General features: G+C 37.0%; 1 pseudogene; it reads right to left on the reverse strand.

Moving 5' to 3' along the window:
- Positions 1-576: 576 nt before the first annotated feature.
- Positions 577-1808, reverse strand: LOC118573396 (annotated as a pseudogene).
- Between the last annotated feature and the right edge of the window lie 9012 nt (positions 1809-10820).

Here is a 10820-nt window from a genome sequence, read left to right on the forward strand (position 1 = left end):
ACAAAAACAAAAACAAAAAACCTCACAGAAGCAACTAACAAGGGCCCCGTAAGGGCTCACAGGGGCTCACAGAGGCTGAACTAACAACCTAACAACCATGGAGCCTGAATGGTTCTGAGCTAGTAGGTCCACTGCATATATTATGGTTGTGTAGCTTGGTGTTCTTGTGGGTCTCCTAACAGGGAGAGTGGGGCTGTCTCTTTTCCTCCTGCTGGGTTGCCTTCTCCAACCTTAATGAGACGGAATGTGTCTAGTCCTACCACACTTAGTATCCCGATTGGTTGATATACCTTGAAGGACTGCCCTTTTCTGAAGGGAAATGGAGGAGTGGATCTGGAGGAGAGAGAAGGTAGGGGAAAGGATGGGGAGGAGAGGCAGGAGGGGAGACTGTGGTCAGATGTAATATATGAGATAAGAATGAATAGCTGGTGGCGGTGGCACATGCCTTTAATACAGCATTCAGGAGGTAGAGGCAAGCAAACCTCTTAGTTCAAGGCCAGAGGCCAGCCTGGTCAATAGAGCAAGTTCAGGAAAGAACAGGAAGCAGAGTGAGACAACAGAGAAAGCAGGGACTCCTCAAGCTAAGAAAGTTAAGTTCCAGACAGCTGACTTGCCTAAGGGCTTCTTGGTGGTACTGACTGGCTTGGTAGGAGCTTCATCCTCAGAACTGTCAGAATCTGAACTGTCTGAAGAGCTCTCTGCTTTCTTCTTCGCTGGAGCTGATTTGGCGGGTGTCTTGGAGAGGACCACTTTAGCAGGGGCTTTTTTCTCTTCCTCCGAACTTGAATCCGACTCGTCACTGCTGTCCTCACTGATTTCTGCATGCTGTTTCTGCACAGCAGCCTTCTTTGGACTTTGGTGAAGGAACAGAAGGTGGTGGGAAAGAGCTGTAGGGACCTGTTTTTTTCTGTTCTTCCTCTTCACTGGAAGACTGTTCACTGCTAGAACTCTTCTGGGTGGGGGTGGCAGCTACTTTCACTGATGCCTTGGCCACGGCTTACTTTTGAGGTACAGTCTGCATCTTCTTGGGGAGTGCTGTTGCCTTCTCCTCCTCTTCGGAGTCATTGCTGCTGCTGCTGCTGCTGCTGCTGCTGCTGCTGGCTGCCTTGCCATTGGCTACTTTAGTTTGTGCTCTGGCTGGTGTACCTGGTTTGGCTGAGGCTTTAGGCTGAGCTTTGGCTGCCGCAGCTGTCTTTAGCTTCTGGGTCTGGGGTGCTTCATCCTTTGAGCTTGAGTCCGACTGAGACTCGGAGCTCTTGGCTTTCTTAGGAGGCGCTCTGACTGCCTTGGCTTGGGGCTTGATTGGCTTCTGCTGGACAGGCTTTTTCTTTTTGTTCTCCTCCTCCTCCTCCTCCTCCTCCTCCTCCTCCTCCTCCTCCTCATCCTCATCCTCATCCTCATCCTCATCCTCATCATCACTGGATTCTTCACTACTGCTGCTCTCTGAAGCTTTGCGTACTGCCTTCGCAGCATGCTGAGGCACACTGGTTCGCTTGGCAGGTGCAGCAGTCTTCTTGGCTGAAAGTCCTTGGGTCTTTTCCTCTTCCTCACTGCTGTCACTGGAGGAAGTCTCCTTCTTAGCTTTTTTGGTCACTGGTCCATTTGACTGTAATTTCTGCTTTTGGGCTTTGGTGGACTTAAGCCAGAAGCTATAGATGTCCAAGAGGGAAGAGGCATTGGCATCCTGCTGCGTAGTGCCTGACACTTTTGCAAATTTACTGGCCACCTCCGAAAGTTGGTTATCACAAGCCAAGCCTGAGGGGATAAAGGTCGCTGGGAACCACGCCGCGCAAGCCGGTATCTGCCATTCTCCCGGTAAAACGCATATGATAGTTTTTTCTATAAAGCAAATTTTATGCTGCTAATTATGATACTGAAACCTTTCACTGCTTACAAAGACTATTTAGCCCAAATTAGATCTACATACTATTATATCCACATACTGACTGGTGCTAAGCTATATTAAAATGTAGTATTGTACAATTGATATTAACAAATAGAATATACACAAATTACCTCTTGGATTGCCCCATTTGTGAAACACATTCATCATTCGTATTTCTAACTTGAAGACTCACTGTTAGCATTTGTTGCTGTAGTCTTTGGGCAGAGGATCTAGACCAGCGGTTCTCAACCTTCCTAATGCTATAACCTTTAACACTGTCCCTTATGCTGTGGTGGCCCCCAACCACAAAGTTATTTTCGTTGCTCCTTCATAACTGTGGTTTTTCTGCTGTTAGGATTCTTAATGTAAATCCGATATACCACCTCTCTGAAAGGGTCATTCGATCCCCCAAAGGAATTTTGGCTCACAGGATTTGAACCACTGCCCTAGACAGGTAAGACCAGTAAAAGAGATCTTTATGTGAACATGTAATTGTAACAGAGTAAGAAAATAGGAACCATGGGGAAATAGCTGGGAGAACTCACAGAGCAGGAGACACCATTTCTCTGAAAAAGTAACAGTTACCAAAATGAACCAGGTTAGTAGAAAAGCCACAGACGAGCAGAGACTAGAATAAGAAAGAGCAAGCATGAAGTCTAGGGAAGTACATTCTGTGACTGGAAAATTGGGAGGCTATCTGTAGATTAAACAGGAGCAAGGAGGGAAGGAATAAAACGTAGGGGAAGAAGAAGACATTCCCGCAAACCTTGTCTCCTTTGACACCTATCTGGAAACAAAGAGACACAGGCAAAATGTATGATCAGGTTTCAATTCAGATTGAGTCTTACAAGTGTGTCATATAGAATGGATGGCAGGGAAACATGGTTGAAGCAAGGGAATCCATTGCAGTAGAAACGGCATTGGAATCTTTTACTTCAAAGACTGCAAGAATTTGAAGGAGGAAAATAATACAGGAATTTGAAACTGAGGACCTACACTTCAGCAAGGAATGGAGACGTTGAATCTTGAATCATCCATGGGCGAATTGACTAAACTGAGTTTCATTACCTGTAAAGCTCAGAAGAGCTCTGAGATTTAGTGACCTCAGCAAAGGTCCCCCGCAACCTGTTAGAGACTAGCTGAACAGTCTGCTACATTTCTTTCCTTCTTTTCTTTTTAAAAATCCTACACTGACTCTTTTTAATGCTAGAGAACAGAGGTTAAGCCCAGGAATTTTTTTTTCCTTAACTGCTCTTGCCTTCATAGGGTGATTCAGTGGAACCAGCTGGCATTAGGCTGGCCCCTTTGGATTCCTTTACCCGATAACAGAAAGCTTCACAATTCTCAGTTGAGCCCATGAAGAACAAACTTGCTCAAAATGTGTGTCTGGTCACTTCCCCTGCTGTTGCCTGTTCCAATGCTGTCAGTAGAGCTGATGGACAGGTTTTCTCAACTGTGTATACAGCAACCTGAAATAAAAAATAAAAAAATAAAAAATCTTCTGTGGAAGGACAAAGGCTGCTAACTTCCAAATCTCAGATTAGAACTTTGTAAAATGTCCTAGCAGACCATCTGTTTTCTTCATAGACATGTGAGGCAGTCAAGCATCCCAAACATGCTGCTTAGACCAGCTTTGCTTCCCATTAGCAGTCAGTGTACGATTGCTGCAACAGAGTGCAATTTAGATGTGGATAATTTGTTTTGTCACACTGTTTTTGTGAGACAAAATATTTTCATTAATATCCACTGTCTTTTTAAACACGTACTTTAAAGGGGTTACTAAAATTAAAAGAAATATCACCACCTTTGCTTTAAAATAAAAGCAGTAAATATAATTATGATAAAGAAATTTGGGGAAAGAGAACAATAATGGTTAAATGGTTCATTTTCAAATATAATCTGTAGTCAATTTTGAGAAAGAAATGGATTCTTAAGTATTTTTTATTCAGCAGTATATATATGCATTGTCTCTCACACAGCACTGTACATGTCTGGGAGTGATGGGATAATAATGGAATGTTCCTTCACTTGTTAATCATCCAACCAAGAGAATGTGACTTAGTGATCAATGGCAATTACTTTAGAACAGCAACATATGGCAAATTGAATCTTTTTTGTACAGTGGCATTTAGTTGTTCGGGACCATGTACCAAATTAATGGGAACATCAGGTAAATTTAACATTTTTTACTGCTTTAATTGATCCTAAAGTAGGTAATTATGTTATCTATAAAGTCGGCTTGTCCTTTTTTCATTATTTATGACGTGCAGTTTTACATCAGGCATATACCAATCACAGAGCACTAGAAAAATGCATGCAAGTTTGCAGCCTCCTCTAAATGCAGTCCAAGATCTGCAGAAGATATAAGCTACAAGTCTCTGGTGCACAGTTTTTCAGCACTCTGAAGAGTATTTCCCCTTGCTTCTGCAGCTGCACTAAGTGAGGAGTAAATGTGTAGAGTTAGCCTTTATATTCTTTTTGGTTTCTTCTTTTAAATTCTCAGTTACAGGGGAATAGACTAAAGAATTCTTTTTACACTGTTTTGTTTTGTAACTCTATTGGAATATTCAATATTTCTATGGCTGTCTTTTTGAGCTCTTGTTTTTGCTTAATGAACACTAGCCAAGTTCTTTTCTTTTCTCTGTTTTGGAAGGAGACACAGTGTTTTTATTGTGCCTGCAATGGGAGTTCTCAGATCCAGCAGCACATTGGGATTACCTGTGGAGACAAATCCAAGCCACAATTTCCAGATCCACTTCTAAAGCTTCTGACTTAATTGCTCTGAAGCAGCAAGAAAGAGGTGTTTTCACAGACTCCCCAGGTGGCCCCACTATAAAGCAAGTGTGACCATATCTTTAAATTTAGGTCTTACTACAATAGAAAAATATAACAAAAACTAATTACTATGGAGTTTTATGACAATAGTGAATGTAAAATTAAGATTAAACACATGAGGAAATTAACTTAGGCTCTATTGACTTTTGGAAATACACATTCAAGTTAAGCAAGATTAACAGTTACCAAATTACTGTTAAATATGATCATTAAAGATCTATAAATATTAATGTTTTGGTGAATTTTCAGTTTTATAACTTAATAGTAAGCAAACAATAGATTATTTGGATCCCTGGAATTCCCTGTGCAATCAAGGAAATGAACAAAAATAATTTCTGCTCAATTACTTGGAGTTTATAACTTCAAATGACTTAAATTATTTGCAAAATACAAATGGAATCAATAGTTATTTTGTACTCTAGAATTTAATAGATTAATTTTTATATAAGCAACAGCACTGTTACCAACATACTGCCTTTGAAATGTAACACACACACACACACACACACACACACACACACACACACACACAGTTAGTAGTTGTGTATATGTGTATATGAAATAATTGCCCTGAGTCTATACAGCCTCCATGTTAGTAATTGTATCCATCCTTGTTTGATATTCAAGTTTAGATTCTTATCCTTTACAATGATTTCTGTGACACAGAGCAAGAGAGCTATGTAAGGTAATTATGGTGAAGAACATAGGCTGGTGTCTTTCATAAAGGGAAAGGAATGAATCCTTCACTCAATCTTGAAGATTTCCTTCTTCCTCTACCTAGCATCTGTTATCATCCTGTTTTATTTGTAACCTGGGATGTCTGGCTAGTTTCCCACCCTGTGACAGAGACATTGAGGATTCCAGGAAGAATTAAGTAATACAGCCTGAAGACTTTTAAACTTATAATGTTTTATTGCCACCCATATAGAAGACCACAAAATATTAATATTTACTTCCATAAATAATAACCTTTTCCTAAGAGCATAATTTACATCAAAAGTAATTGAAAATCACAATAATGTTACCAGCTGTAGGATAATCTGTATTTGAAATTTTGAATGTACTGTATTTTTAGACATTATGTAAAACTATCTTATACCTTCTAAGTGAAGCAAAACAAAATGGACTCTATCATTATAAAGTAGTTATTTAAAATCAAGAAGTGAAATCAAATTTATCTAAAATTAATAATTTCAGAATGTACAAAGAATCCATTACATGCCATTGACAAAATGTTACAATGTTAATAGGGAAGCTTTCTCAGGGAAATGAAACTGCTGGCAGGTTCACTCTTCTCTTGTATAACAAAATATGTCAGTTACTTTTCTCATTACTGTGGTAAAAAGCAATTTAAGGGGAAATTTAGGGGAGATAGTTTGAGGGGACAGAGTCCTTCATGGGAACCCTGGGGAACAAGAGTGGAGGCCAGCAGGTCAAATTTCACCTGAAGACAGTAAGTAAACACAGCCAACAGGAACTGGAGCCAGACCTCAAGGTCTGCCCCAGTGACCCATTTCCTCTAGTCAGGATTCACATACTGAAAATTCCTGTTTCTGAAAACAACACTACCTCCTGTGGACTAAGTCTTCAAACACCTAACTAAGCCTGTTCGGGCTATTTTGCAATCAAACAGCAATTATAAAAGAAGTGTGAGCTTAAAAATAGATATAGAATGAAAGTGGACTTTATTGTACATCTACCTTGAGTGCTAGGTCGTTTGAGGATGTGAATCATGTTGAATTTAATAAACACTAAGGAAAGTGTGTGTGTGTGTGTGTGTGTGTGTGTGTGTGTGTGTGTGTGTGTGTGTGTGTGTTGGTGTGTATCAAATCCAGAAATTTATATATACACACAAATAAAGCACCATGGAACAACAATCCAGTTCTAAAAGAAGGCAATTTCACGTGTGGTTTTAATGGACAGGAATGAAAAGAAAATAACAACTACAAAAATGTTGATGCAGAGGTACAGAAAAAGCAAACAGGCAAAATATGATAGATGAACCTGAGTCTACTCAGGTGACTGAATTACAAAAAGGGCTTACAAAGAATAAATAGACATGTTCAGCCAGGTAAGCCAATGCCTTCTAAATCTGGAAAATATATCAGTGATGTCATGTTGCAGAATATTGTCCTAACTTGCCCAGAAGGATTAGAGAAGATGGCTGGAAAGAGACAAGGGGCTACTCTCACTGAACTGTGAGATTCTTGAATGAAAGATGTAATAACTTTAAATAGAAGAGGCTGAGTCTCCCAGGATATCAGATTATGTCATAATCAAGAGAACTATGTAAAGCAGATGTGTATACTTTAGGGAAGATAGCAGATTTGGTTCCTGTGGATGCCATACATAAAAGCAGGCTCAATTCTTTCTTTCTGTGCTATAATTTTTAAAGTAATTATTCTATTTTCTTTTTTAGACTTTGGTTCTTTTTTTCTAAGCTATTTGTCCCAAAGAATTGAGGAGTATGAGATTAGATATTTAAAATGAAAGTAATTTTTCTTACATTATTTTATGTTTCTGTATTTATTTGAAATGTGTGAAATCAACACTAACAAAGTTACAAAAATGTTGGAAAACCATGATATTTATAAAAATGCGATTGCTTCACTTTTTTCCAGTGCCTTGTGGGTTTTAGTTTACATAAATTATTATTCAAAAACAAAAACATTTTTAAAAGTTAGTAAACATTACTTTTTAAATTACAGTGTAATTCTGTAAAAACATGTTTTAAAATGGTACTTGATGGTATAGAATAAACTTTAGGATATATTTTATGTACCATGTATGATTTATAATATATATAAAAATCATTTTTCCTGAAGAAAGAAAAGTCATTATATGTGTAAAATGAGGGAGAGCTAAAAGCTCTGCACTATAGTGTGAATGTGTTATTTTTCCCTGGATGGTTGAAAATTTAAAGAATGTTTTTCTTTTTTTATGTATAAATAAATTACTACCCATCTAAATATCTTTTATGTTAACAATGTTTAGCTTTTCAATGAGAGATAAAATTTTCAATTTCTTTCATAAATTTTATTAAGTGATTCGTGGCTATAAATAGCTTTGTGAAAGTTGTAGATTAATGTTTTAATTTGAGGACTAAGTAAATATATCATTTAAAATTTATTCATTTGTAAGTTGCTCTGTGTGTATGAGGATAAAGGGAACCACTTTTAGTGGTCACACTACAATTACTGCACTGTAATTTTCTGCAAGTGAGATGAAAGCAGATGTGTCCCAGGTTATATGTACAATAGAACATTTTCCAGATTGTTAGGAATGGATTTCAAGGCACCTCTGACTAGTTACACTATTCTTAGCTCTCTAAATCCTTTGATCTTTTCTTAGGATGCAATGAGTAGGATGCTCACAATGTCTTCATTTGAGCACGTTTGTTGAAAAAGGACCTTGACTGATGTTTTCCATTTCACTTACCTGAAAAATTGGAACCCAAAAGTATTTTGTAAAATATTGGAAATCTTAAGAACTTCAGTTATATTTAACACTCAGTATAAATTTTAAAGGTGTGATATGTTTACACATTGAGAAAGAAGAAAATCATCTGCCAAGATCAATGTTGGTTTGAATGGAATGAAAACTTTACACTAATTGTAAATAAAAGCCACTTTATAAACTAAAAACAGGAAATGGTTGAGAACTGTTACCTAGATTAATGTTTTCTGTCAATATCTGTAGGATATTAAACAAAGAAACAGACAGTGATATTAAATTTTGTCTGAGATTCAAGAAACCAGTAGAAAAGCAAGGGAGTTTTGAAATATGTCAGCACACAATATCATCAATTTAATCTAAGCTACCAGTCTCCCAGACCCATGAGGAAACATTCTAAATGAACCCATTTTGAGATCAAAGACCTACTAAGACAGATGGCAGCTTTGATCTTCACCTAACTGCCTGAGTTGGAAGCAGCACTGTGGCCTGTGTTCTTTTATCAGCACTCTGCTTTCCTTCCAACCACGTTATCTGTTCAGACCGAAAATGCAGGCATGGGTGGTGGGGAGAGGTTTAGCTCTCATGTGAGAGGCACAGGGCAAGAACAGCCCCGGTGTGGGGGGAAACTGGTCTGCTTGCTTTCTAGACAAGTGATTTTTATACATAAAGATGGAGAATGTTAAATGCTTGTGCTTAGATGAACAGCATTCAAAGCACAGATTGGTGCTTTTATAGTGATGATCTTTTAAGTTAATCATGTGATAAATGTTGTAAGAGAGCATCAGATAAGTATATACCCGGGTCTATTTGGCATTGCATATAATTTTTGATATCTTCTATGCTGATCATAAGACACGCATCATCTCTTGAAATTGTTGTTCGTCAAAACAATATAAAACAAAGAAAGACTTCCTAAATTGTTTTGACAGGAGGTCTGGGACATTCTTTGATAGGTATTTCTCAGTACAGTGGGGTTATTCTTTCTTGCACACAGCATAGCATTATATTATAGTGGAGCTGACTAGATTACAAAGTGTAGAGTATAGAATACTTATTCATCTTGTATAATATTAATTTATACTCTAATGTCAAAAATTAATTGTTGTCTTTGTATTTTTATTTTAAAACATTAATTGATATTGCTAAACATTTTACTTTTGTCCTGTCTCTTAACTATTTCCTCCTGTATACTGCCATTTTGACTTTTTTAAGACTAAAAGGACCAAGATATGTGAGAATAGCTCTGTAAAAAATAAGTAGGCATATTTATAAGGTAACCTTTGGCTGCATAATTTAATTTATTTAAATTGGGAAAATATCTTATTTTTAAAATGTATTTCCACAGACAAATCACTTATTTGACTTAACAATACTTTGGATAAATAAAAGATATACATAAATAGATCATGGAAGAAAATTACAACCAGTAGTTTATTAAAATATAGACCACAGCTTGATATTGTTTAAACAGAATATTTGGAAATGTATTATGGTGAAACTTTTAAAGGAAAAAAGCCAGCTCAGATATCAGAATTCAATATAAAGATATTATCTCAGAGACTCTCTAAATTTAATACTATTTGTAAAATACTCCAAATCTCTCTTGTGAATCTGCTGGTGAAATCAGTCAAAAGTGCTTTCACAGATTGAAAGCAATTTATGAGTTATCTAGTAGTCACTTTTATTTTACTCTGAACTAGAATTTGGGGAAGAGTGTATCCTGTCTATGCATTTTAATTGATCTACTCAAGTTTTTGTTACAGTTCTTCTCATAGGAGAAAGGAGATAGATTTCACACCTGCAGAATGTTCATAGGACTTGAAAATAAAAACTTCAGTTGATAGTTTAGATCCAGTTTTCTCACTTACACCCTGTGTTTGCTTCTTCGTGATAGCACAGAGCCTATAGTGATCTAGTCAGTCCCTTTTATTAGTGCTGATTTCCACTAATCAAAAAAACAGTTTGTTGTGGAATGGCAAAGAATTGTCATTAATTATGTAATTTATGTAGTATCCTCACCCCAAAAGTAACCTATTACTGCCATTAAAATTTTTATTTTTTAAGCTCTAATATCTAATAGAGGCATTGGTTCCCTCTTTAGGTTAACTTGATTTTAACTTTGCACACACACACACACACACACACACACACACACGCACACACACGCACACACAGGTGCACACATACACGCACACAAACATATGGTGTATATATGAGTATTTGTATGAAAGTAGCTACAGTAGTAGATCTCCATAGGACTTTTTCAACTTGTCTTCAGTGATATAAATATATATATATATATCTATATATGTATATAGATAGATAGAGATAGAGATATAGATAGATAGATATAGATATATCCCAATATCCTCCCTCTCTCTACCTCTCTTCTCCCAAACCCTAATTTAATGTTGTCTTTTTGCATTATCTTTGTGAAATATTTATTTCAGTGTATTCTATGTCTCTTCCAGTGAAAGTTGCAACCCCTTAGGAATTTCCTGACTGCTATTGGTACTCCAAATGATACACACTTATCTAAAGATTCAAAGCTAAGATCCAGATTAGTTAATACTTAGCAAAGTTGAGTTATTTACAAAAAGCCACAACATATTAGAGAAATGACTATTTAGTTTTGAGTGAAATT

The sequence above is a fragment of the Onychomys torridus genome, chromosome 23 (assembly GCF_903995425.1).
Source record: "Onychomys torridus chromosome 23, mOncTor1.1, whole genome shotgun sequence".
Lineage (NCBI taxonomy): Eukaryota > Metazoa > Chordata > Mammalia > Rodentia > Cricetidae > Onychomys > Onychomys torridus.